Source organism: Hyperolius riggenbachi, chromosome 9 (assembly GCF_040937935.1).
Source record: "Hyperolius riggenbachi isolate aHypRig1 chromosome 9, aHypRig1.pri, whole genome shotgun sequence".
NCBI classification, from domain to species: Eukaryota; Metazoa; Chordata; class Amphibia; order Anura; family Hyperoliidae; genus Hyperolius; species Hyperolius riggenbachi.
In genome coordinates, this window is record NC_090654.1 from 275925491 (window position 1) to 275952634 (window position 27144).

The 27144-nt window shown below is 46.5% G+C and overlaps 1 protein-coding gene across 2 annotated transcripts in view; it reads right to left on the reverse strand.

Moving 5' to 3' along the window:
• Window positions 1-27144, reverse strand: part of EXOC3L4 (exocyst complex component 3 like 4) — a 161188-nt gene that overhangs the window by 57300 nt on the left and 76744 nt on the right. The window lies entirely within an intron of this gene.

The following is a 27144-nucleotide window of genomic DNA, read 5'->3' on the forward strand; positions in this document are numbered from 1 at the left end:
AAACATTTTCACCAGACAAGAAACGCACTGCGGGCAAACATTTCGCCAGGAATGAAACGCAATGCGGGCAAACATTTCACCAGGAATGAAACATAATGTGGGCAAAGTACACCTGGAAAAAAACCATTTACTCACCTGGCAGAAGTCTTCCTCTGGCGCGCTGCTCCGTCCCGGGACCGTCCTGTTCCTCCTGCTCTCTCTGGTCTCCCGCGCTGACAGGCCTACGGCAAGATGGCGCCCGAGGCCCAGTACTGGAGACACAAATAGGTCTCCAGTACAGGGCTTCGGCAGCCATCTTGCCGTAGCCCTGCTCGCCTGCCGGTGTCTGAACAGACACCGGAAGAGGAGGCTGGAGCGGGGCTGCGGGCAATGAACTGGCACGGCGTCTATAGACGCCGCTGCCAGTTCATGAAGAGAGAGTGGCCAGAGTCCCGAGGCCGGGACGTCCCGCTGCTGAAAGCGGGACGTTTCCCGGGACCTCATGCTGCCTGGGACAGCGGACCCCGAATCCGGGCCGCGTCCCGGGCAATCCGGGACGTCTGGTCACTCTAGGGTCAGGGAGCCACAAAAAACGGAGCTCCCATGGGCTGTACTGGCCAACTTTCACTTGCGTGACCTCTGGGTCACTATGCTGCAGTGAGAGACTGTGTGTCTCTCATAGCGTGCAGGGAGGCGGGGGAGCGGCAGGAGGCGTGGCCGGGGAAAGAGCTGCCCAATAGCAGCTCAGGAAACAATGCAGGGCATTTTGAACAGGGAATTCTTCTCCCCTGTGTTTACCTCTGAGTTAGCAACACATTTTCTCACTAAACTCGGGGGGCTATACTGCGGCGTGGAGGGTTGCACAGAGCAGCGGTTGGGGAACACAGAGGCATGTTATGGGGCATAGAACATGCCTTTGTGTTCCATCTGCCCCTCGAAGATCCACCTCAGGTTTTCTTTAAAAAGAATATTCTCCTCTTCATACACTGAGTCACGTCTCTGTGCTGTTTTTCCAGCATGAGCAGAAATCACGTGCTTGCTGGATATTGACAACTGTTTTTGCTGAAATCACAGCCTTTAGGAGAACCATTAGCAAATGGGTAGATATATTTAGAATCTGTAAAAGGACTTAGCATGACTTCATGCCATCAACCATCACTGTCTAGCACAAACCGCAGAATATGTGCTTGTTGGACGCGGCACTCGCCAGAGAGAGGAGAGAAAAAGGCAGAGACTGGGGATGGAAGATAGGTGGGCGGGCAAAGGCGTGCATAAAAAGGGAGGCAGGGAAAATTGGAGTGCCCGATTTGGCTAGAAGAATCTCAGTAAAATTTACCAATATATTCTATGTTTTAAAATGTAAAATATCGGTAAATCATTTCCGATATTTTACTACAATTTAACCCAACACCACTCTCACACAGAACCCTCCCTTACTGATGCCTACCCTTAACCTCCCCTCCCCCCAACGCCTAACCCCTAAAAATACCCCCTCCATGCCCAACCTTAACCACTGCCTTCCACAATGCATAACCCTTAAAGAAAACCTGTAACGAGAAAAAGTTCCCCTGGGGGGTACTCACCTCGGGTGGGGGAAGCCTTGGATCCTATCGAGGCTTCCCCCCTCCTCCTGTGGCCCATCGAACAGCGGGGATGTAAATATTTACCTTCCCCGCTCCAACGCAGGCGCAGTATCGGCTCTCCGCTCGGAGATTGGCAGAAATAGCCGATCGCTGTCGGGCGGCTGTACTGCGCAGGCGGAAGTCTGCTGTGCCTGCGAAGTAGAGTGGACCCGACGGAGATCGGCTATTTCCGCCTATCTCCGTGCTGAGAGCCGCAACAGCGCCCCCGCTGGAGCCAGGGAAGGTAAATAAATCAGCGCTTGTCAGCCTTGTCGAGGGAGGAATGCGGGACGCTTCGGGGGGGGGGGGGGGGGGGGCAGCGCTGGACTGCCTGCAGCTACAGGGGAGGGGGAAGCCTCATTGGGACCCTGAGGCTTCCCCCTCCTGAGGTAAGTACCCCCCACAGGACTTTTTTTTCAGTACAGGGTCTCTTTAAAAATACCCCTCCATGCCTAACCTTAACTGCCCCCACCCCAAACGCCTATCCCTTAAAAACACCCCCCTCCACGCCTAACCCTAACCGGCCTCCCCAACACCTATCCCTTAAAAAGACATCTCTCCAAGCCTAACTATAACTGCCCCCCACCTAAGCCTAACCCTTAACCCCCCCCCCCCCTCCATGCCTAACTTTAACCGCCCCACCGCCAATCTGCTGCTATTACAATGGCAGCACAGTGGCCTAGTGGTTAGCGCTCTCGCCTTGCAGCGCTGGGTCCACGGTTCAAATCCCAGCCAGGTCAACATCTGCAAGGAGTTTGTATGTTATCCCCGTGTCTGTGTGGGTTTCCTCTGGGCACCCCAGTTTCTCTCCACCCTTCCCCCCCTCTTGTCTACGAAACTTTGTATGTTTCGTTATCAGTGGCAGATGCAGTCATTAGAACAACTGTGCAGAGAGCAGAAAGCTGTTTCTCTCCATGCAAAAACTCCTCAAGCATCACTACAGGACACAGCACTTGGGGAGGGGTAGAACAGCACCGTACACAATACCCTGCTGTACACTGAATGGGGACTGTCTACAAATCTTTGTCTGCAAAACCTTGTATGATTCCATATCAGTGACTGAGCAGATGCAGTCATTAGAACAATTGTGCAGAGTTTTTTCTCTCCTTGCCCTTTGTTGTCAGTCTCTCAGGACGGGGCCCCCTGCAGCTGCATCCCTTGCAGGGTCTATTGTTACGCCCCTGCTCTTTTATGTATATTATGCACGGCAGCAGTGCACATATTATCAAGGCCGGTTCTAGGCTTTTTGCTGCCTGAGGCAAACTTGTGAGGATACAGCCTCCATATCCCCCTCACCTCAGGTTCCCTTTAACATATGTATGTTGTATATCATCTTATTGTTTTGAGAATATTGTCCTTCGTTCACTGAGTCTGTTGTGTAAGAGTCCCGTTTATATTCCACCACGGAGGGAAAACACGCTTGTGGTAATGCTAAAAACATAACCTTCAGTTATCGGCCATCTGTAGAATGTGAAAGTAAAAGAAGCTTCTCTCTGGAGTACTTAGTTCTGTTATTAGTTCTGACATCTCCATTTTTCGGCCGACCCATCCGTGGAGATTTCCCGGATTTATCTTCCACGAATCGCAGTGAAGGGACATCCCCATGTTAGGTTAGGCTGTATCCACCCCTCCCACAATCATAGGATTTCTCAGCAGTAGCTTGTGTCTCTCATAAAAGTTGTGTTATTTGTCTCTCAGGGCTGGTCCCACTACAGCGGTTTTGTGAGCGTTTAGGCAGCGAATTAAACCGCTAGCGATTTCCCGAAACGCTCAGCTAATGTTAATGGATGGGCCAAATTCCACTGGAGCGATTGCGATTACCAAAATCGCAAACGCAGGACATGCAGCATTTTTGAGCGTTAGCGATCAGCGTTTCTGCAATGTAAAGTATATAAACGCTGGCATAATCGCTCGTCAAAACCTACACAGAGAGATTTGGCTAGCGTTTTTACATTACTGCACACTGTAACAAAATTAAAATTATTTGAAAGGACCAGAATTAAAACTGAAAACGCTCATGAAATCGCTTACAAATCGCTCATGCAAAATGCTAGCGATCGCGATTAGGGATAGCGCTTTGTAGTGGGTTCCAGGCCTTACTCCATAGCTCCCAACTGTCCCTCTTTTGGAAGGACAGTCCCTCTTTGGGAGCCCTGTCCCCCTTTCCTCCTCATTTGTCCCTCTTTCAGGACTTTGTCCCTCTTTCTATGTAAATATATATATTTCTCTACTAAAAATGTGTTTGATTGACTCTAAACTTTATTCCCATCCTTTAAAGGATACCCCAAGTGACATGTGACATGATGTGATAGACATGTGTATGTACAGTGCCTAGCACACAAATAACTATGCTGTGTTCCTTTCCTTTTGTCTCTGCCTGAAAGAGGTAAATATCAGGTATGTAAGTGGCTGACTCAGTCCTGACTCAGACAGGAAGTGACTACGATGTGACCCTCACTGATAAGAAATTCCTCTTTTTTTAATCTATTTTTTGCTCTCAGAAGCCATTTTCTACTAGGAAAGTGTTTTATAGTTGGAATTTGTTATCAGTGAGGGTCACACTGTAGTCACTTCCTGTCTGAGTCAGGACTGAGTCAGCCACTTACATACCTGATATTTAACTCTTTCAGGCAGAGAAAGAAAGAAAAAGGAACACAACATAGTTATTTGTGTGCTAGGCACTGTAGATACACATGTCTATCTCATAATGTCACATGTCACTTCGGGTATCCTTTAAATTGATATATTACTCATTTAAATTGTTAATATGAAGGAAAATGAAGCAGGATAGAAAGGACCAGTGTGGTTTGAATTATAAAACTAACGTATTTTTCTTATGAAATCTTTATGGTATCAGTGACTAGGGGTGTGTCAGGGGCGTGGCTTAAATGTCCCTCTTTCTCATCTCAAAAAGTTGGGAGGTATTCCTTACTCTACTGCAAAGAGCAAAGTACCCTGCGGAAGTTTCTGTCATCCTCGGGGGTCTGGAAAGGGTGATAGGATAGGAGCCTGGAAAGGGCGGAAGTTGCATTGGTCGGTGGTGCATAAACGCGACAAACAACGGTAAACGGTTACAAAAGTATACATGGTCCATAAAAGAACTGCTTCCATTCATTTTGAATGGTAGCAGTTTTTTTGAAAAAAAGATGTCAGCAATGGCGACAGGGGAACAACAGAGGCTGGTTTACATGGGCGCCTGCCGGCATCTGTATGCATCCCGCACCCCCTGGGGTATGAACTTAGGTCTTACAAGCATTGGGGCCGGATGGGTGGAGGGCGAGGAGGAAAATTGGGGAGATGTCGACTGTGATTTTTTTATTTTTCACCCAAAATTTCCAGAAACAAGCCTAAGGGTCCATACAGACCCACAACGCAATTTTGCATTAAAATGATCGTTTTCATGCTATAGTGTAACATAATTTCATGAAAATTTGTTAAACAATGTTCAGTGACCTCTTACCACCCACGGCTATTGTTCGCATTGAGCAACTGCCATAACGGATCACAGCATGAGTGATCATTCCGATCGGAGTAGATTCCCGCACAGGACCGGATTTAAAGCAAGGCCTCATAGGCCATGGCCTAGGGCACCACAGGATCAAGGGTGGGTGGGCAGCAGGCTATAGTGGGGTTGGGGGCGGGAAGGGTCACCTGATTACCTAAACTGGAGGAAGGTTGGTCATCAGGCTATCTATACAGAAGTGGGGAAGGTCATCTGAGAGAAGGGTGGGGGGGGGGGGGGGGGGTCATCAGGCTATCTAAACTGGAGAAGAGGGGGGGGAGGGTTATCTGGCTACCTATACTAGAGGGGGGCAGCTGCTGATGGTGGCCTTGGGGGGTAAAAAGTACAAATCCAGCCCTGTTCCCGCAGCAGTTTCCGGGATCGTTTTACGCAATCTTTCATTTGTTAACGCTCACAAATGATGATGGCCAGAATGATCGGGGAACGATCTTTCATCTGTAGAGATCCTCGATCCGTCTGGCCGTGGGTACTTAGCTTTACCCTGATCGATCCTAGCAGAAGATATTATCAGTCATCGGAGCAGAGATGGATACGGTGTGTAATATGGCCCTAGGCAAGCAGGGGCGTAACAATAGACCCTGCAAGGGATGCAGCTGCAGGGGGCCCAGAAGCTGCAGGGGGCCCCATGGGGGGAGGAGTTTATTTTCCCTATCCTTAGAGACTGACAACTAAGGGTATGGAGAAAAAAAATCTGCTCTCTACACATTTTTTCTAATGACTCCATCTGCTCAGCCACTGATAAGGAATCGTACAAAGTTTTGCAGACACAGATTTGCAGACAGTCCCTATTCAGTGTTCAGTAGGGTCAAGGGGGGCCTCCATCCGAAGTTTCGCAGGGGGGCCCAATGAGTTCTAGTTACACCACTGTAGGCAAGGTAGTAGTTTTGGCACCCCTTGTGGCCCTTTTGGTAAGCTGAAGTGAAGAGAGGTCAGAGAAAGTGGTGAGTGGGCCCGATTGACACCCACTAGGCCCCAGCCACTTGCTTAGGTTGCCTGGTGGATGATCCAGCTTGGCATCGGAGGCGTACCTGACTGGCCCTCTCCATCACACAAATGATTGCTGAGCCCCTGAAGGATGAATGCTTCCCGTACAAGGGCTGGTTTCCCGGGCAACCATACAGCTCGGTATTCTGCGTAATCAGCTTTCTGGGAATGGATTGGGCTCCCGCAGGCCAGAGCTCGTTCCGGTAAGAAGAACGCTGGACACAGAATGCCAGCTCAGCAGGACTCTCCTCCTCATTGTCTGATGGAATGCAGACATAAATCAGATCCATCTCATGCATGCTCTCCAGGCAGAAGGAGTTCAAAGTGTACTCTAGCCAAAAATGTTCCATAGAAAATAGCTTATGAAACTTCTTTGTGAATCAGCGTTTTTCTTCCAGCCGTGACGTCACTCGTGTGTTTCCTGGCTGGAGGAAGCTTTATTATTGGCTGTGCTGGCCAAGGTTAAAGAGGACCTGTAACAAAACAAAGTTCCCCTGGGGGTACTCACTTTGGGAGGGGAAAGCCTCAGGGTCCTAATGGGGTTTCCCCCTACCCTGTAGCTGCGGGCAGTCCAGCGCTGGCTCCCCCAAGTGTCCCGGAATCCTCCCTCGAAAAGCCTGACAAGCTAGATTTATTTACCTTCCCAGCTCCAGCGGGTGGCGCTGTTGCGGCTCTCAGCACGGAGATTGGCGGAAATAGCCGACCTCTGTCGGGTTTGCTCTACTGTGCAGGAGCAGGAGACTTGCGCTTGCGCAGTAGAGCGGCCCGACAGTGATCAGCTATTTCCGCCAATCTCCATGCTGAGAGCCGATACTGCGCCTGCGCTGGAGCCGGGAAGGTGAATATTTACATCCCCGCTGTTCGGGGAGCTTTATCGCCGCCGCCGTGAGACCGAAGAGGACGGGGGAAGCCTCAACAGGATCCGGAGGCTTCCCCCACCCGACGTTAGTACCCCCCAGAGGAGGTTTTTTTTTTGTTACAGGTTTCTTTAAAGTGGACCTGAACTCTGGCACATGACAGAAGGATAACACAGAGAAATGCACCCTGTATGTATTTAGTGAGTTTAGCCTCATCATCACCACCGAAATTCGATCTCTCAGCTGTGTCAGCTCAGTAATCTCCTCTGCCACGACAGAGCAGCTAATATGTAAACACAGGATGTTAACCCTTTGTCTGCTTCCATGAAAGCAGGAAGTAGATACACTTCAGATTTAGTGCAAGATTTGTATCAGATGCGATAAAGAAATGTTTTTCTAAATGCTTTCTGAGCATTCCGATAGCCGCTCCATCCCACAAGTGTCCAGATCCGCAATCCGACCCTCAACCCATGTTTCGCTGGCCAGGTATTAGCCTTAGCTAGCTACAGTATAGCTTAGGTTAGGGATTAGGGAATAGGATTACTGTGTTATTGTGTAGTTAGTACTGTAGTACTGCAGTCAGTGCTAGTAGTTGTTAGAGTAGCAGTACTACTGTGTTAGCTTACTACAGAACTGCTGTGCTGTGAGCAGTGCCAGTGTGACAGTTAGTGTGCACTCAGTGGCGTAGCAATAGGGGGTGCAGAGGTAGCAACCGCATCGTGGCCCTTGGGCTAGAGGGGCCCCATAGGGCCCACATTCATCCACATTATTAGGTCTTTATTGGTCCTGTGCTTGTAATAATCACTTTTATAGATGCTTTGAATAGTAGTGATTATTAACAAACTGCTTCCCATCCAATTCTTGCACCTCTGACACTGTGGTTGTCCTTGATTGGTTTTGGTGCGCCGTATCAATTGTTATGTATAGCATGCTTGGGGGGCCCCAATGCAAAACTTGCACCAGGGCCCAGAGCTCCTTAGCTACGCCACTGTGTGCACTAGTGTCTTCGCCTCTGCTGTCTGACTGTCACGTGCCACATCCGGCATGCTCCTGGCAGACGTTACACCTGCTGCTGCTGCATTGCCCTGCTCCTGCTGCCTTTGCTGCTCCCGCCACCGCCAGGGTGCCACAGGCCACTGCTGCTGTGCTGATACCACCTATATTTAACCCAAAACACAATTGCTGCGTAATTTTTTGGAGGTGTCTGGGGTGAAAACTGTCATGTCCCAGTTGTGCGGTTGGACTTTGGACACAACGGGCTTGATTTACTAAGCGGTGCTAACCTACTTAGCACGTCTAAAGTCTTTAGGCGTGCTAACCAGGGTGCTAAGTAGGTTAGCACCGGTTTTCTCAATCAGATCTCACATTTCAACTGAGTTTAGACGTGCTAAGGGCCAGTGCTAAAGTTAGCACCGTTTTGTAAATCGAGCCCAATGTGGGCTGCACAACCGCTGTCTGGAGCCTAGGCCTAATGTTATTTGACAGCCATTTTTTTTTTTTGGGGGGGGGGGGGGGGGATTTGAAGTCCCCACATCATCAATTCGTGTTCCCCTTTAAAAATAATGATGCTACATGCCTCATTTACGGTACCCTAAAAAACATTTTTAAAGCAATTTAAAGGGCACTTCCGGTTTTTCTATCCAGATATCCGAATCCGCCCAGATACACCGGATAATGCGTTCGGATATACGCATGAACGCTGATGTCTGAAAGGTCGGATTCGGATATCCGATCCGGATCCGGATATCTGGGTATCCGGATCCGGATCAATTCGGACTTTGAAAAGGGGTATCCGAACAGCACTGCTGGTATTATTTAAAAAAGGAAAAATCCATATCCTTCTAAGTTTAGGTTCCCTTTAACATACTTTGTCATTTTGGTGATAATAGCATGTATAAGGGGCTTTGCCAACAGCTAAAGTCGGCCTAAAATTACAAAAAGGATTACATGTAATCAACTGAATGTCAAAATTGTAATTATGTATGGCCGTAATTACGAAAATTCACGTAATCGTAATTAGATTGCGATCATCACTAGTAGCTCATTGATGGTATCCACGAGATTGGATGGTGTGTGGGATGATGCAGATTGGGAGGCAGTAAGGATTCTGGCCAGTAGGGGGCATGTGACAGGCCGAACAATTGTTTCCAATCGATCATTACAATTGAAACGGAAGATGGATAGTCTGGGGAATTGTATCGTTAATGCTCACCTTTAGAGTGAAATAAACGTCTCTAATTGTCCGCTTCTGGATTGAAACTAAAATGCTGCTTGGCCAGAGTTACTGGAGCGAGCCGGGCCCATATACAAAATCATTTTACGACATTAAAGTAAAATTGACAAATCACTATGAAATCTTAAAACGGAACCTGAACTCAGAACTTCCTCTCTGCTCTAAAAGATAAGCAACAGCATTATAACCTTTAAAGAAAAACATGTATTTGATACAGCTGATACAAATCCTGTAGTAAATGTGCAGTGTGTCTTCTTCCCGCTTTCATGGAAGCAGACTCAGGGTTACATCCTGTGTTAACAAATTAGCTGATCTGCTGAGGCAGCCAGCTGACACAGCGGAGGGATCAAATTACACTTGTGATTAGTCACAGATGAGGGGGAGTTAGGCTAAACTCTCTAAATAAATACAGGGTGCATTTCTCTACATTTTCCTTCTGTCCTGTGCAAGAGTTCAGGTCCACTTTAGCGGCCGGCCACGGGGGCGTGAGAGTTGTAAAAGCCTCTCAGATATGCCCTTTGATGAAACAGAGTGACTTCCGCATGAGATGCCAACGCTGGCAATGGCACTCTGAGAGGATTAACAATAGCGTATTGTAAATGGCGATTCAATAGCTCTCCTGGGAATGGCTACACTGAACAATGTTTTTGTTCTAAGTTTTCACTATACAAAGAAGTGTAGCGATCCGCAGCGGACGCAGGTGTCACATGGGGCTTGATTCAGTAAACGGTGCTAACCCAGTTAGCACGCCTAAAGACTTTGGGCGTGATAACTAGGGTGCTAACTCGGTTAGCACCGTTTACTAAATTTACATCGCGCGCAAAGTCCCACACTGAAAACTTTGCGTGCGCACATCGTGGTGTGCGCGAAATGTCGCATCGCGGTGCGACGAGAACGTTGCGTTGATGCGCCTATAAGATCGAATTGGGTGCGACTTTAACGTCACATGGTGCGACGTTAAGGTCGCACCCAATGCGACCTTATAGGCGCATCGGGTGCGCTATTTTCGCGGTGCGCACGCAAAGTTTTGCGCGTGGGACTGTGCGCGCGATGTAAATTTAGTAATGGGTGCTAACCCAGTTAGCACCCTAGTTATCACGCCTAAAGTCTTTAGATGTGAATTTATCATGCCTAAACTAACTTTAGGTGTGATATAGGGCTTTTCACAGGCGTGCTAACACTTAGCACGGTTTACTGAATCGAGCCCATGACCTGAAGAACGCTTGACTCTTCTAACAGGGGAAGATGCAACAAAGTCAAGGACTCCACAATCAGCGATTATAGGAAAACTGTACTTAGAAATACAGTATGCTAAATTAGAACACAATTAGTTCGTTAGGTTGGGTTCACACATAAAGACTGTGTTCCCACTTAGAGAGGAACTCCAGGGAAAATAATGTAATAAGAAAGTGCTTCATTTTTACGATAATTATGTATAAATGATTTAGTCAGAGTTTGCCAATTGTAAAGTCTTTCCTCTCCCTGGTTTACATTCTGACATTTATCACATGGTGACATTTTTACTGCCGGCAGGTGATGTCAGTGGAAGGAGATGCTGCATGCTTTTTTGGGGGGGCAGTTGGAAACAGCTGTAAAAAGCTGTTATTTCCCACAATGCAACAAGACTCCCACAGTGTGATGTCAGAACCATGGTCCTGACATCACACGGTGGGAGGGGTTTCACCACAATATTAGCCATACAGCGCCCCCTGATGATCTGTTTGTGAAAAGGAAAAGATTTCTCATGAGAAAGGGCGTATCGGCTTCTGATTGGGATGAAGTCTCTTGGTTATGGTTTCCCTTTAAAGTGAACAAAAGTTTCTTCTACCAGCCCCGTGCAGCCGCCCTGTGCCCGTGCCATCACGGATCGATCTTCCAGTCCCCTTGCAGCCACTAAGTTTTGTTCTTGCCGATTGGCCACTGCGCCTGCCACGCATGTCCTCGATCAGGCTCCCGTCGTTGGGAGCGTCCTGCTCATGCACAGTACGAAATTTTCACTCTGGCTTTCCTTTAAGCTTAGAACAGACTTTTTTTGTCTGTTCTTCGCTCATGGCAAAACCGACAGTGAACTGCTATTATTTTATATAAATAGGATCTGCTCACACTTCCAATGGATCAGTTGTGGTAAGCAGGCCGCACTTCTGCGCAGTATGCGAAAATCCCGGAAGAGCAGATGTGTTCCCCCGTATAGATTAGGGGTAACTGATCTGTCCCGGGCTCCAGCCGGGCCACAGCAGACCATCGTCTGTTCACTCCCGCTGGCCGCATGTGATCAGCCGCAAGTGGGAACCGAGCCAAAAGGTGTCCAGTCCTGTTAGGCTGGGTGCACACATAGCAGAAACGCTAGCGTTGGATAAAACACTGCGTTTTATGCAGCAATCAGAGCAGGGACAAGGTCCTCCAGCACCCAAGGCTGAGACACCAAAGTGCGCCCCCCCCCCCATCCCTCCCACCCCAGCTGTCACACACTGATTGTTATTAGACTAAGAGGGCCACAGGGCCCACAACCTCCCCAACACCTTAATATCTAGTTATCTGGCTTGCAGTCACTGCCATGTATCCCCTTTTCTTATTTCTTTCTGCTTCATACACAATTAGGAATGACAGCTGAATGAATTGTGCGCCCCCTCCTACACTGCGCCCTGAGGCTGGAGCCTCTCCAGCCTATGCCTCGGCCCGGCCCTGGCAGCAATGTTAGTCTACGGGACACAGAAGAAGCTGAGTTGCACTTGCGTTTGTACAGTATGCATCTCGCAAACGCTGGTAGTGTCGCATATTATGCAGGATGGCTGCCAAAACGCACATAATGCAAGTCTATGGTAACGCATATGCATAGTGTTTTGCATGCGTTTTTTTAATACGTTTTTGATTAAAAAAAATAAAGACCTCTAAAGTGTTTCTGCTTCCTGTTGTCTTCCTAGTGATTTGCATAAATTTATATAAAAAAAAGCATACAAAACGCATATGCGTTTTACATTAACGAACCGCAAAGGCATTAAAACGCACTCAAAATGCACCAAAAACGCATCTGCGTAAAAAAGGGAAACGCAAAACGCACCAAAAATAGAAAATCGCAAACACCATCCTAAAATGCTACTTTTTCACGCTATGTCATATGTGAACCCAGCCTCAGTTTTTGACTGTTGGCATCAGTTTTGTAGAGAGTTTTCTATGGCTTGGTTCACACATAAGGCTGTGTTCCCACTTGAGCGGGGGAAGGGACATTTTTGTCTACTCTCCGTTCCACAGTGACCGGCTCCTCTTTTATTAACAAAGCCGTTCACACTTGTCACGCTGTATTGGATCCACGTTATCCGATGCAGTAAGCGGACTGCACTTCTGGATGCTTTCTGCCATATAGCATATGGGGGAGGGCATCTGCCCAAGGCTGCAGCCAGATCATGGCGGACCATCGGCTCCACTGAGAGTGTGAAGTGGGAACACAGCCTAAGGCCTCGTTTACACTAGGGACGTTGCTGTCCGCTTTTCACAGCGCATTGCGATGTGCACTTTTCTAGGTACAGAATTTTCCATAGATTCTAATGTAACAAGTTCACATCTATGCACTTTGTTACTGTCCGTTTGAGGAGCGCGGTGTTACATGCATTTCTGTGCGTTGCGCTGTAAAGCACACAGCAATGCAAGTGAATCGGCGTTTTTTTACCCCTAATTAACCACTTGAGGACCGAAGGCTTACAACCCCCTAGTGACCAGGCTATTGTAAGTTAGGCCACTGCAGCTTTAAGGCCACGCTGCAGGCCTGTACAACTCAGCACACAAGTGATCCGCCCCCCCCCCCCTTTTCTGCCCACCAACAGAGCTTTCTGTTGGTGGGTTCTGGTCGCTCCCCCAGGATGTTCCTTTTTTTGTAAAAAAAAAAATTCAATAAATAAACATATTTTTAGTATTATTTTTCTATTTAAACCCCCCCCCCCCCCACGCCTGCCAGCCTATGACAGCGATCGGCTGTCACAGGCATCAGCTGATCGCTTCCTGAGCCTCCAGAGGGGACAGCCGTGTCACACTACTAAAGGCGGAGCGGAGCTCCGTCATTCAACCGGAGATGCATGCGATCTCCTGCAAAACCCCGCCCCAGGACTTGACGCCAATTGGCGTTAGGCGGTCCTTGGGCTGCCGCCACGTTCACAACCACTGACGTTACGTGGTCAGCAAGCAGTTAAAAAAAAATTCCAAATGAAAACAAATCTTTATTGTCAACTGCTACTTCAAATAAGCAAAACATGCTAAAAAAAACAAAAAACGCATTCAATCGCATGTAAACATATAAGTCAGCTTAAAACAAGCTCACTGCAATGCATTATAAAACGCACATCAATGCATGCATTTAAATACGTGTCTGAACGCACCCAGTGTGAACGAGGCCTTATAAATCTGTACGATTCCGATCCAGTCCTGTCAGTTTTGTATCAGTTTTCTATGGGGGTGTTTACACATAAAGGTGTACAGTTCCAATCCTGTCAGGTAAAACTGCCAGAAAACTGATGCAAAACTGACAGGGCTGTGTACAGATTTATGTGTGATCCAAGCCTTTTGCTGTACCTCTCGGTGTTACAAGCCTTACTCCATAGAGCCAAATTAATCCATGCCATGCACTGATGAGGATCAAACAATCCGAAACAGTCTGTATGCATGTTGGATAATTATGGCTCTGTACAAATTAACAAGCTGACACATCATTGCATTTCAGCGGTTCTGGAGGTGTGTTTAGCTTCTAAGGGTAGAATGGTTAATTTGCATATATTCAGCAGTGATGCTCTGGGAGACATCTCAAGCTCACTCCAACCTGAATTATCGCAAATTCTTTCTGTTTTAAGAAAACAAACTCTTGTTTTCCTTAGTATTTTAGTAAGGGGGCTTTTAGGACCATTGTAGTCCCTCACACACTCCAATGAGTTCTGGTTCACCATGAGCTTGCTGGTTAGTCTGTACTTCACACTTCTCCATGTGGAAAACCATCAGTTTTCTGCTATGGGCTTTTCTTTGTGTTTTGTTTTCCTGCGTTTGCGTTTTTCCGTGTGTGTTTTTATGAACTTGATGAGTGTTTTAAAAACGACTATCATTATGTGCATTATTACATGCGTTTCCAGCTCCGCAAGCGTTTCTGCCATGTGTGCACCCAGCCTCAGTGTTCAGAGAACTGCCTGCCCCCTCAGGGCTCTTTCACATTAGGGCAGATTTTCTGCGTTTCAACGCAAAGGATAAAGTTTGCGTTACCCAAGGTGAAATGAAAGTCCATAGACTTTCATTTTAGCTTTCACATATAACGCAGCCTTTTTGTGCGTTGCGTTCCACTGCACCCAGGCGCAGTTTTTTGGCCAACGCTAGCTTTATGCGTTACAATGTTAGTCAATGTAAAACGCACACTATGCGCGTTTTTAATCCGTTAACGCAGGCAATCAGTCCCAGAATGCAACAGAGGAACAATGTAGAAAGTTGACAACTAAAAGAAAAAAAAATTACCTGCGTTTTTCTATGTGCAGTAACGCATTGAACACGGATTAAAAACGCACACTCACTGCAGTGCAACGCATATCAAAACGCAGTAAAAGGCATACAACAAAACGTATGCTTTGAGCGTTCTCCAACGCAAGCTCTGATGTGAAAGAGCCCTCAGTGAATGCACGATGATTGCTTTCCTGTCCTATACATTTTTTAAAAGACTTTGTCCTACAAAATCTGTTTTATATTCATATATCTTCAAGGCTTTTCTCTTGACCTACATAGACTCACAGAGGAAATATGAAGTGGAATCTATTTTCTGATTAACCCCAAAGAGTTGGGAATTCAGAGAGAGTTTCCACCAGACAGTTTACTGCACCACCTGCCATTATGTCTAAGCACCAGTGAGGAGTGAAAATGGTGAAATTTTTTTTTGCATAAATTTTTCGTACAAATAATGTAAAATTCGACATTTGACCGAAAATTATTCTTATTTATTGTATTTATAAAGCGCCAACATATTACGCAGCACTGTACTATAGATAAATGGGTTAACATACAAGGTAGGACATACAGGAAACTAACAACAAAACAAGATCATGCAAATGATTTGATAACAATACAGTGTCACAGGTCAAGCTAGAGACCTCCAATCCACAAGAGAGGTGAATGACAGTGAGATTGCATAACCAAGCTGGAAATACTAAGGGAGAGGGCCCTGCCAGAGGCTTACAATCTGCCTTTGAAAATATTTATTTATGTTTTTTTGCGGATCCCAGACGCCTATACCTAACCGCCCCCCCCCCCCCCCCCCACACACACACACACACACACCATCCATTCCTGACGTCTACCTCTAAGCGACAACCCCCCCCCCCCCCCCCCCCCCGCTCCCAAGAGTGAAGAATGATTGGGAGGCTGATATATTTAATTCCTTTTTAACAATGCACATTGCCTGTCTGTCATGCTGATCCTCTGCCTCTAAAGGTGGCCATATACTTATAGATTTGCAGCAGATTCGACCATCAGATAGATTTCTGTCAGATGCCTGTCAAGTCGAATCTGATAGGAATCTATCTGATGTGTGCCAAACACAAGGAACAGAATTTCAATAGATTTCAGAATTAAATCTATTGGAATTCGATCTAAATGCGTTATTGGACACCTTTGTGGATCATACTTGACTGTGTGCACTTTACCCAGAATTTGGAACTTGTTACCACTACCACTCCAGTTTATGATCTGGCATTGTACTACTGTCTGTATTGTGTTGTGTATCTTTTTGCTATTACCTGTATTGTTGTATCTATTGCCTATTACCTGTATTGCGCTGGCACCCCTGTTATCATTGTCTGTAACCTTATTTATTGTACAGCGCTGCGTAATATGTTGGCGCTATATAAAACTAATAAATAATAAGAAGAATAATTAGCTCCAATGCAACTCTGCCAGCAGCAGATCGACCCAGATTTTCCATCCAGTCAGATAGATCAATTCGATCAAAATCGATTGAAATCGGCCGCCAATGGATCAATCGATACATTTAATAGAATCAATTTCTGACCGATTGATTCCATAGAATTGATCGATAGATGGATGGCTGAAATTGCCCAGTGTATGGGTCCCTTAAAGGGACACTGAGCAGTGAATAGAAACAAAATCTGAATTTACCTGGGGCTTTCTCCAGCCCACCGTAGGTCGGGAGGTCCCTCGGCGTCCTTCTGGCTCCTCTCCCGGTCCCTCCGCAGAAATGGCACCCGGTGACACCGGGACTAAGTGTCAGGCTCCTTCTTCCTGAAAGATGACGTTAGTCGTCATCACGCCGTACTGTCACGCCGCCCGCCATGATTACGCGATGTGGCCGGCGTAAGGACGATTATTGTCATCTTTCAGGAAGAAGGAGCCCGACACTCGGTCCCGGTGTCGCCGGTTGCCATTTCTGAGCAGGGACTGGGAGAGGAGCCAGAAGGACGCCGAGGGACCTCCCGACCTTCGGTGGGCTGGAGAAAGCCCCAGGTAAGTTCAGATTTTGTTTTTATTCACTGCTCGGAGTCCCTTTAATACTTTTAGCCATACAGCCTTAACAAGCATGCAGCAGATCAAGTGTTTCTGACATTATTTTCAGATCTGACAAGATTAGTTGCATGCTTGTTTTTGGTGTGATTCAGACACTGTTGCAGCCAAATTGATTAGCAGGGCTGCCAGGAAACTGGTATTGTTTAAAAGGAAATAAATATGGCAGCCTCCATATTCTTCTCACTCCAGTTCCCCTTTAACCAAAAAATTCAAAAACATAATTTTTCATGCTCCGGTCAAAGGCGCCCAAATTTCCTCTCAATGCCGCTATTTCAATGGGGCACCTATGTTGGCGTCAAAACTTCTGCCGCCAGCAGGCGCCCAGATTTTCTCCTCCTCTTTTGCGTACATACACGTGCATGCGTGTGTGAGAGCAAAGGGTAGTGGTTAAGTTAATATTGTCCAGCGACACCCTCTCCCAACTGACTGTCTCCTTGTTCTCTGTTCAAGCAGTAGGATCAGCCATACTATTCCAGGGAAAAAACACCTATATAAGTAGATAAATACTTAGATCTACTTACATAACACGTGTATTGTACTGTCCACGTTTTCATTTCAGTGAATGTTATACAGTAAATGATGAGAATTCTGTTCCTGGTGGGAACCATGTCTTTTGCCCACAGTAAAGGCTAACTCGTGATGTCATTTCTGCCCTTTACTTTTTTCTTGTCTCCTCCAATCACTGAGTCACCTCAGCCTTGCTTGTAAACACAAGTGAGTAGAGGATCAGGTTTCAGATAAGCAGCAGACAGGGAAATAAAGGGAAGAGGAGGAATATATTATAGATAAAAAGAACCCCCAGCATGCAATTCTTTGGCACTGACTACTAAAGAGCCAGGGCTCCTAAACTTTACCTGCATTGCTTTTAACTTTATGGTACGCATATGATCTGCATCTGCATCTGATTTTATATCTGTCTTCATGCAATTTCTCTCTGCAATCAAACAAATCTTGCTTATGTTCAACTTTACCTGCATTGCTTTTAACTTTATGGTACGCATATGATCTGCATCTGCATCTGATTTTATATCTGTCTTCATGCAATTTCTCTCTGCAATCAAACAAATCTTGCTTATGTTCAACTTTACCTGCATTGCTTTTAACTTTATGGTACGCATATGATCTGCATCTGCATCTGATTTTATATCTGTCTTCATGCAATTTCTCTCTGCAATCAAACAAATCTTGCTTATGTTCAACTTTACCTGCATTGCTTTTAACTTTATGGTACGCATATGATCTGCATCTGCATCTGATTTTATATCTGTCTTCATGCAATTTCTCTCTGCAATCAAACAAATCTTGCTTATGTTCAACTTTACCTGCATTGCTTTTAACTTTATGGTACGCATATGATCTGCATCTGCATCTGATTTTATATCTGTCTTCATGCAATTTCTCTCTGCAATCAAACAAATCTTGCTTATGTTCAACTTTACCTGCATTGCTTTTAACTTTATGGTACGCATATGATCTGCATCTGCATCTGATTTTATATCTGTCCAGGGGCGTAACTAGAAATCACTGGGCCCCCCTGCGAATATTTGGATGGGGCCCCCCCCATAGGTGCCAAATAATCGTAATGGGGCAGCGTTTCACTGTAAATTAATTGTAAAGTGGGCAGCATTTTACCAGACAATCGTAATGTGGGCCAGAAAATCGTAATGTGGGCAGAGTTCACCAGAAAATCGTAATGTGGGCCTTTAGAAAATCATAATGTGGGCAGAGTTCACCAGAAAATCGTAATGTGGGCACCAGTCACCAGAAAATAGTAACGTGAGCAGCAGTCACCAGAAAATTGTAACGTGGGCAGCATTTACCAGACAATCGTAATGTGGGCAGCGTTCACCAGAATATCGTAATGTGGGACAGAAAATCGTAATGTGGGCAGAGTTCACCAGAAAATTGTAACATGGACAGCATTCACCAGACAATCGTAACTTGGGCAGTGTTCACCAGAAAATCGTAATGTGGGCCAGAAAATCGTAATGTGGGCAGCGTTCACCAGAAAATCGTAACGTGGACAGCATTCACCAGACAATCGTAACGTGGGCAGTGTTCACCAGAAAATCGTAATGTGGGCCAGAAAATCGCAATGTGGGCAGCAGTCACCAGAAAATCGCCATCTGGGCAGCAGTCACCAGAAAATTGCAATGTGGGCATCAGTCACCAGAAAATCCTAATGTGGGCAGCAGTCACCAGAATATCGTAATGTGGGCAGCAGTCACCAGAAAATCCTAATGTGGGCAGCAGTCAGTCACCAGAATGTCGTAATGTGGGCAGCAGACACCAGAAAATCCTAATGTGGGCAGCAGTCACCAGAAAATCGCAATGTGGGCAGCAGTCACCAGAAAATCGCAATGTGGGCAGCAGTCACCAGAAAATCGCAATGTGGGCAGCAGTCACCAGAAAATCCTAATGTGGGCAGCATACACCAGAAAATCGTAATGTGGGCAGCAGACACCAGAAAATCGCAATGTGGGCAGCAGACACCTGAAAATCGCAATGTGGGCAGCAGACACCTGAAAATCGTAATGTGGGCAGCAGACACCTGAAAATCGTAATGAGGGCAGCAGACACCTGAAAATCGTAATGAGGGCAGCAGACACCTGAAAATCGTAATGTGGGCAGCAGACACCTGAAAATCGTAATGTGGGCAGCAGACACCTGAAAATCGTAATGTGGGCAGCAGACACCAGAAAATCATAATGAGGGCAGCAGACACCAGAAAATCGTAATGTGGGCAGCAGACACCTGAAAATCACAATGTGGGCAGCAGACACCTGAAAATCGTAATGAGGGCAGCAGACACCTGAAAATCGTAATGAGGGCAGCAGACACCTGAAAATCGTAATGAGGGCAGCAGACACCTGAAAATCATAATGTGGGCAGCAGACACCTGAAAATCGTAATGTGGGCAGCAGACACCTGAAAATCGTAATGTGGGCAGCAGACACCAGAAAATCGTAATGAGGGCAGCAGACACCAGAAAATCGTAATGAGGGCAGCAGACACCAGAAAATCGTAATGTGGGCAGCAGACACCTGAAAATCACAATGTGGGCAGCAGACACCTGAAAATCGTAATGAGGGCAGCAGACACCTGAAAATCGTAATGAGGGCAGCAGACACCTGAAAATCGTAATGTGGGCAGCAGACACCTGAAAATCGTAATGTGGGCAGCAGACACCAGAAAATCGTAATGAGGGCAGCAGACACCAGAAAATCGTAATGAGGGCAGCAGACACCAGAAAATCGTAATGTGGGCAGCAGACACCTGAAAATCACAATGTGGGCAGCAGACACCTGAAAATCGTAATGAGGGCAGCAGACACCTGAAAATCGTAATGAGGGCAGCAGACACCTGAAAATCGTAATGTGGGCAGCAGACACCTGAAAATCGTAATGTGGGCAGCAGACACCTGAAAATCGTAATGAGGGCAGCAGACACCTGAAAATCGTAATGAGGGCAGCAGACACCAGAAAATCGTAATGAGGGCAGCAGACACCTGAAAATCGTAATGTGGGCAGCAGACACCTGAAAATCGTAATGAGGGCAGCAGACACCTGAAAATCGTAATGTGGGCAGCAGTAATGTGGGGCTGTGGTGGGCAGCGAGCGGCGGGCAGATACATACCTGCTTCCGTGCGTTCCATTGGAGACTTCTCCCTCTAGCGGCTGACGTCACTTCCGGAAGTGACGTCAGCCGCTAGAGGGAGAAGTCTCCGATGGAACGCACGGAAGCAGGTATGTATCTGCCCGCCGCTCGCTGCCCACCACAGCCCCACAGACACTTACGAGCTGGAGGGGAGCACAGAGGGGAGAGCCCCGAGGTGAGGGAGAGGGGGGAACTACCCCTCTCCCCGCCGACTGTGGGCAAGGCTTTCCCCTCATGCTGCCACCCCTCCAGCACCCACAAAACGGCCCCAAGCGGGCCCCAGGGGGGGGCCGGGCCCCCCCACGGGCGCAGGGGCTGCAGGGCCTATTCCTACGCCCCTGTATCTGTCTTCATGCAATTTCTCTCTGCAATCAAACAAATCTTGCTTATGTTCAACTTTACCTGCATTGCTTTTAACTTTATGGTACGCATATGATCTGCATCTGCATCTGATTTTATATCTGTCTTCATGGAATTTCTCTCTGCAATCAAACAAATCTTGCTTATGTTCAACTTTACCTGCATTGCTTTTAACTTTATGGTACGCATATGATCTGCATCTGCATCTGATTTTATATCTGTCTTCATGCAATTTCTCTCTGCAATCAAACAAATCTTGCTTATGTTCAACTTTACCTGCATTGCTTTTAACTTTATGGTACGCATACATAATTGTGACCATTTCCTGGTGCCAGGCCTTATGCTGCAATGTGTACCTAATTAATTAGTCATAATTTGCATGTCTGTAGACTGACCCAGCCTCCCACAGCCCAGGCCTGGCCATTCACACCTGATCCTCATTCCAGCACTCATCTCCATCCCCTCTGCTGTCTACTTAATCTAGTCTCTAAGTCAGATATGACTTTAGTCAGATGTGCATTAATTTTAAGTGCATGATTTGAAGTGCACAGCAAAAGACCCAAATTAGACCAGAAAGATCTACTTAAGTGCACATAGGAGATCTCCTTATTCTCTGAACTGACACCACATTCTTCTCATTACAGGTACGCATATGATCTGCATCTGCATCTGATTTTATATCTGTCTTCATGCAATTTCTCTCTGCAATCAAACAAATCTTGCTTATGTTCAACTTTACCTGCATTGCTTTTAACTTTATGGTACGCATACATAATTGTGACCATTTCCTGGTGCCAGGCCTTATGCTGCAATGTGTACCTAATTAATTAGTCATAATTTGCATGTCTGTAGACTGACCCAGCCTCCCACAGCCCAGGCCTGGCCATTCACACCTGATCCTCATTCCAGCACTCATCTCCATCCCCTCTGCTGTCTACTTAATCTAGTCTCTAAGCCAGATATGACTTTAGTCAGATGTGCATTAATTTTAAGTGCATGATTTGAAGTGCACAGCAAAAGACCCAAATTAGACCAGAATTGAACCAGAAGGGAACAGAAAGAACTGCCAGGAGACTCGGCACTTTGATCACATGGTTTGATACTTAACTGTTTTTAATCTGATTCACCATATGCTTGCTTGTTTCTGCAATTCCTGTATCTAAACATACCCCACCCTCCTGCTGTCAGCTATCAATCGCCCTGTAGATCCCTTCAGAATGTTTAAAATGTCTTTCTCAACCGCTTCTTTTTGCCTTCTGTTCCTGAAAATCCACATGTCACTTCATCCTCCCACTGTCAGCAACACCATACAGATTGCTCCCTCTCTGCTATCGTCTCCCCTTTTCTCTAGCCACAAACTATTCCTATTTCTGTGCTCACACTACCCCTCCTCTGCTCTCACTAAACCTAACTTGCATACACACAAGTCCCACCCCCACATCTCTCTGCTCTGCCTACTACTCCTTCTGGCTTCTGGGGACATATCACCGAACCCAGGGCCCACTCCTAGACCTCACACTGCTCAGACTACAACTCATTCCACCAATAACAAACCTCACCACCTCCCCTCCCAGAACACCTACAATCTTATTGACATCCCCCTTCTTCCTAGCTCTCCCCTCCCCATATCTGGGGCTCTATGGAACTCCCGCTCCGTTTGTAATAAACTGGCCTTTATTCATGACATGTTTATCTCCAACACTTTCACCTTCCTGGGGCTCACTGAAACATGGATAACTCCATCAGACACGGTGTCTCCAGCTGCTCTATCATATGGTGGTCTAAAATTTAGTCATGCCCCTAGACCTGGCCACAAACATGGAGGGGGGGTGGGGATCCTCCTCTCTGAACACTGTTCCTTTAAGCCACTCACACCACTGCCCGCACTCTCATCCTTTGAAGTTCATGCTGTCCGTCTCTACTCTCCATACCACATTCAGATTGCTATTATCTACCGCCCGCCTGGCCCAGCCTCTACTTTCATTGATCACTTTTCAGCATGGCTTCTCCAGTTCCTCTCCACTGATATACCCTCTATCATCATTGGAGATTTTAATATACCCATCGACACTAATTGCCCTACTGCCACCAAACTGCTCTCTCTCACCTCCTCGTTTGACCTCGCCCAATGGTCCTCCACTTCCACCCACAAAGACAGCCACACTCTTGACCTTGTCTTTACCCGCCTCTGCTCTATTTCAAGCTTTCATAACACTCCGCTTCCCCTCTCAGACCACAACCTTCTTACCTTCTCAATCAATTCTTCTCTACCGTCAACTCCTCCAACACTACACCATACAGTCACGCGCAGGAATTACCGCAACCTGGATATAAATTCCCTGACTGAGGCCTTGCAATCTCTAAGTACCCTGTCTTCCTACACTGACCCTGAGGCAGCATCCAGTTACTTATTTAATGTAGTCTCCTCTGCCATGAATTCAGCCGTTCCACTCACCACCACCCGCCCCCGCCAAACTAACCGGCAGCCCTGGCTCACTGAACAAATCAAACAGCTGAAAAGGCACTCCAGGGTGGCAGAAAGATGCTGGAGAAAAAGCACTGCTGTAGAAGACTTCAATCACTATAAACAAACTATGCAGGAGCTCAGGGATGCCCTCACTTCTGCTAAGCAGTCTTTTTTCTCCTCGCTCATTTCCTCACAGTCCCACAACCCAAAACAATTGTTCAACACCTTTAACTCCCTACTTCGTCCCCCACCTCCTCCCCCTACCACATGTCTGTCAGCCGACAACTTTGCATCATACTTTACAAGCAAGATTGATGCAATACGTAATAGCTTTAACGCACAACCATTTTTACCAGCACAGCCGTCACCTATAAATTCCTTCTGTCCGCCTGCACCCTCACCCACCACTAACTGCCTTCCACCCGCTCCACAAGACCAGTCTCCCACTCTAACATCTTTCACCACACTAACTGAACAGTGTCTTTCCTCACTAATCTCCAAAGCGCATCTCACTACCTGTGCCCTGGACCCCATTCCCTCTCATCTAATCCCCCAGCTTTCCTCCTCCTTTAATCCCGCTCTAACAACTCTATTCAACCTTTCTATCTCCACTGGCACTTTTCCTTCCTTATTCAAACAAGCTATCATCACACCACTTATCAAAAAACCCTCTCTTGATCCAACTTCTCTATCCAACTACCGTCCTGTCTCGCTCCTCCCCTTTGCTTCTAAACTGCTGGAACGTCACATCCATTCAGAATTGTCTGCCTTTCTCTCTACCAACTCCTTACTTGACCCCTTTCAATCTGGATTCCGCACACACCATTCCACTGAAACTGCCCTCACGAAAGTTGCTAATGACCTACTGGTAGCTAAATCCAAAGGCCAGTTCTCCATTCTAATACTCCTTGACCTTTCCTCTGCCTTTGACACAGTTGATCATGCTCTGCTTCTGCACACACTGTCATCTTTAGGAATCAAGGGACAAGCACATTCCTGGATCTCCTCTTATCTCTCTGGACGCTCTTACACTGTCTCCTTCTCTAACACCAAGTCCTCTCCACACCCCCTGTCTGTTGGTGTACCTCAAGGCTCTGTTCTTGGGCCACTTCTTTTCTCAATCTACACCCGTGGCCTGGGACAACTAATTAACTCTTTTGGCTTCCAGTATCACCTCTATGCGGATGACACCCAAATCTATCTCTCAGCTCCTGACCTGTCCTCATTACTATCCAGAGTCCCCGACTGTCTACGTGCCATTTCTGCATTCATGTCCTCCCGATTCCTCAAACTCAACATGACTAAAACGGAAATTGTGATTTTTCCACCATTGCTATCTACACCCCCACCAATTGCAACCATAACGGTAGACAACACCCCAATAACCTCAACCACTAAGGCCCGCTGCTTGGGGGTTATACTTGACTCAGAGCTCTCCTTTAAACCTCACATTGCCTCATTAACCACCACCTGCTATTTCCAGCTCAAAAATATATTCCGTATCCGTCCCTTCCTCACACAAGAGGCCACCAAAATGCTTGTTCATGCCTTAATCATCTCCCGCCTAGACTACTGCAACACCCTGCTCTGTGGCCTACCAAAAAACAGGCTAGCTCCTCTCCAATCCCTTCTAAATGCAGCGGCCCGCCTCATTCACCTTTCCACACGCTCTTCCGATGCAGCCCCACTGTGCCATTCTCTCCACTGGTTACCCATTACCCAGAGGATCCAGTTCAAACTCCTGACTCTAACATACAAAGCCCTCCATGAGTTGTCTCCTCCATACATCTCCTCACTAATCTCAAGATATTGTCCCTCCCGCAACCTTCGCTCCTCCCAAGAAATTCTCCTGGCCTCTAAGCTGATCACCTCCTCTCATGCTCGCATCCAGGACTTTACACGAGCATCAGCCCTTATCTGGAACTCTCTTCCACAGCCTATACGTCATGCTCCAAACCTGGACATCTTCAAACGCACTCTTAAAACACACCTTTTCAGACAAGCTTATAACATTCTATAGCCCTTTATTTACTTATTTGTCACAATGTAATCAGAGGCAAAGAATCACTGCCTCATCCATCCTCCACCCCCTTACCTAGTGTGTCCCCAACTACCCATTAGATTGTAAGCTCGCAAGGGCAGGGTCATCCTCCTAATGTTTACTGTTTTTGTAACAATATTTGTGCTGCTTGGAACTCTGCTGTATATTTGTTAGTTGTATCTATGTTCCCCTTGTCGTCTTATTGTGCTTTGTAAAGCGCTGCGGAATATGTTGGCGCTATATAAATAAAAAATAATAATAATAATAATAATAACTCCAAATCATAACAGCAGAAAAAGTTTTGCAAGTTTTGAATGCAGGATTAGCATCTTTATCACTTAATACACTCAGACCAGTTGCTGTTAAAATTTGATTTTTATGGTGACAAAACCGCTTTCAGAGGTTACTGGTTCATTTATGTGAAAGGTCACGATTTGTGGACAACCATTAAAACGCCCAGACAAACATCGTTTTAAATGATAATATTATTTATGTAATCTGTGGGAGAGATATTTAATTTTTTAAAATCTTTAAGCTGGCTTTGCAAAGTGAGATACGTGGATGCAAGCTGAAAAACAACAAAATGTAAGAAGCTAGAGACTAGAACACATAATAATGTCAATCTTGTGATATAGTGCCATCTTGTGGCGGTTTTGCAGAATGCAGTTGGCTGGGGAATACAATGGTTAGAAGTTTATTTTTTGTTAGTTTGATGTTTTTGTGTTGCCCGGCTTCCGACTGGCTGCCTCTGCCAAGAACCAAGAGTATGTACAGCTGCCCTGAACTGTTGCCCAGAAGCAGGGAATTTGTGCACCCCGTTGCCGGCTGGTAATTTGGATGCTGCATAGAACGCAGTCGCAGTGCCCAGAGTATAATTTGTGCGCCGGTGGTAAAGAAGCTTGTAGCAGCACATGCAGTTTGACTACTATGTAGCTGAACTCCATACAGACAGTGACGGCGGTGTACAGAGTTTGGTTACATGGTAGGCAAAATCCCAATAGCCAAAAAGAGGGGTCGTAGGGAGCAAGAAAGCGGCGAACAGAGTTTGACTACTACATAGCCATGCTCAGAAAATCAGCGGGGTTCAGCGATAGGGAGCTCAGGGTCCTTAGGCCCACATTTGTGTTAGGCGTATGGGGGTGCGTGGTTAGGCCTCATTTCTACAAGCAGCTAAACGTGGTGGGGGCTTCTTGGGGAGTTGTTGAGCGCTTTGCAGATTGCAAATATCTAGTGCCCAAAAACCAACCCTCGATTGCAGCCGAATGGTGTTTGTGGCTGGCAGCCGGGAAGCTGAACTGCTCAACTAACGAGCAGTTCAGCTGCCTGTGGAAAAGATGCCATAATGTTAGGTGCAAATAGGGGTAGGTTAGTGTTGGGTGTAAGTAGGGGTAGGTTAGTGTTAGGAATAGGTAGTGGTAGATTACTATTAGATGCAAGTAGGGGTAGGTTAGTGCTAGGATATTCTACTATTGACATCGGATCAGTAAATAATGGCGCACAGCGCCTATGCATAAAAATGGCGCCGCATTAAAAGATACGCTTATCGCTATTTATCGTTAGTACTGCATAATAATGGCGCACTGGGTAAAAAAGAAGAAAAATGGCACACAGTAACGCTATTTATCAATAGTGGCACACACTAAAGTTATTTATCAATAGTGCCGTTCATTTGAGAAACAGTAGACGTTATTGCCCACAGTAACAATATTTATCAATAGCGCCCTACATAAGCCAAACTGCAGAGGTTATTTAACTGCAAAACGGTGAATGGATTTAATGTAACACTGTCAAGGTTAGGGTTAGGCACCACCAGGGGGGATTTAGGGTTAGGCACCACCAGAGGGTGCTTAGGGTTAGGCACCACCAGGGGGGATTTAGGGTTAGG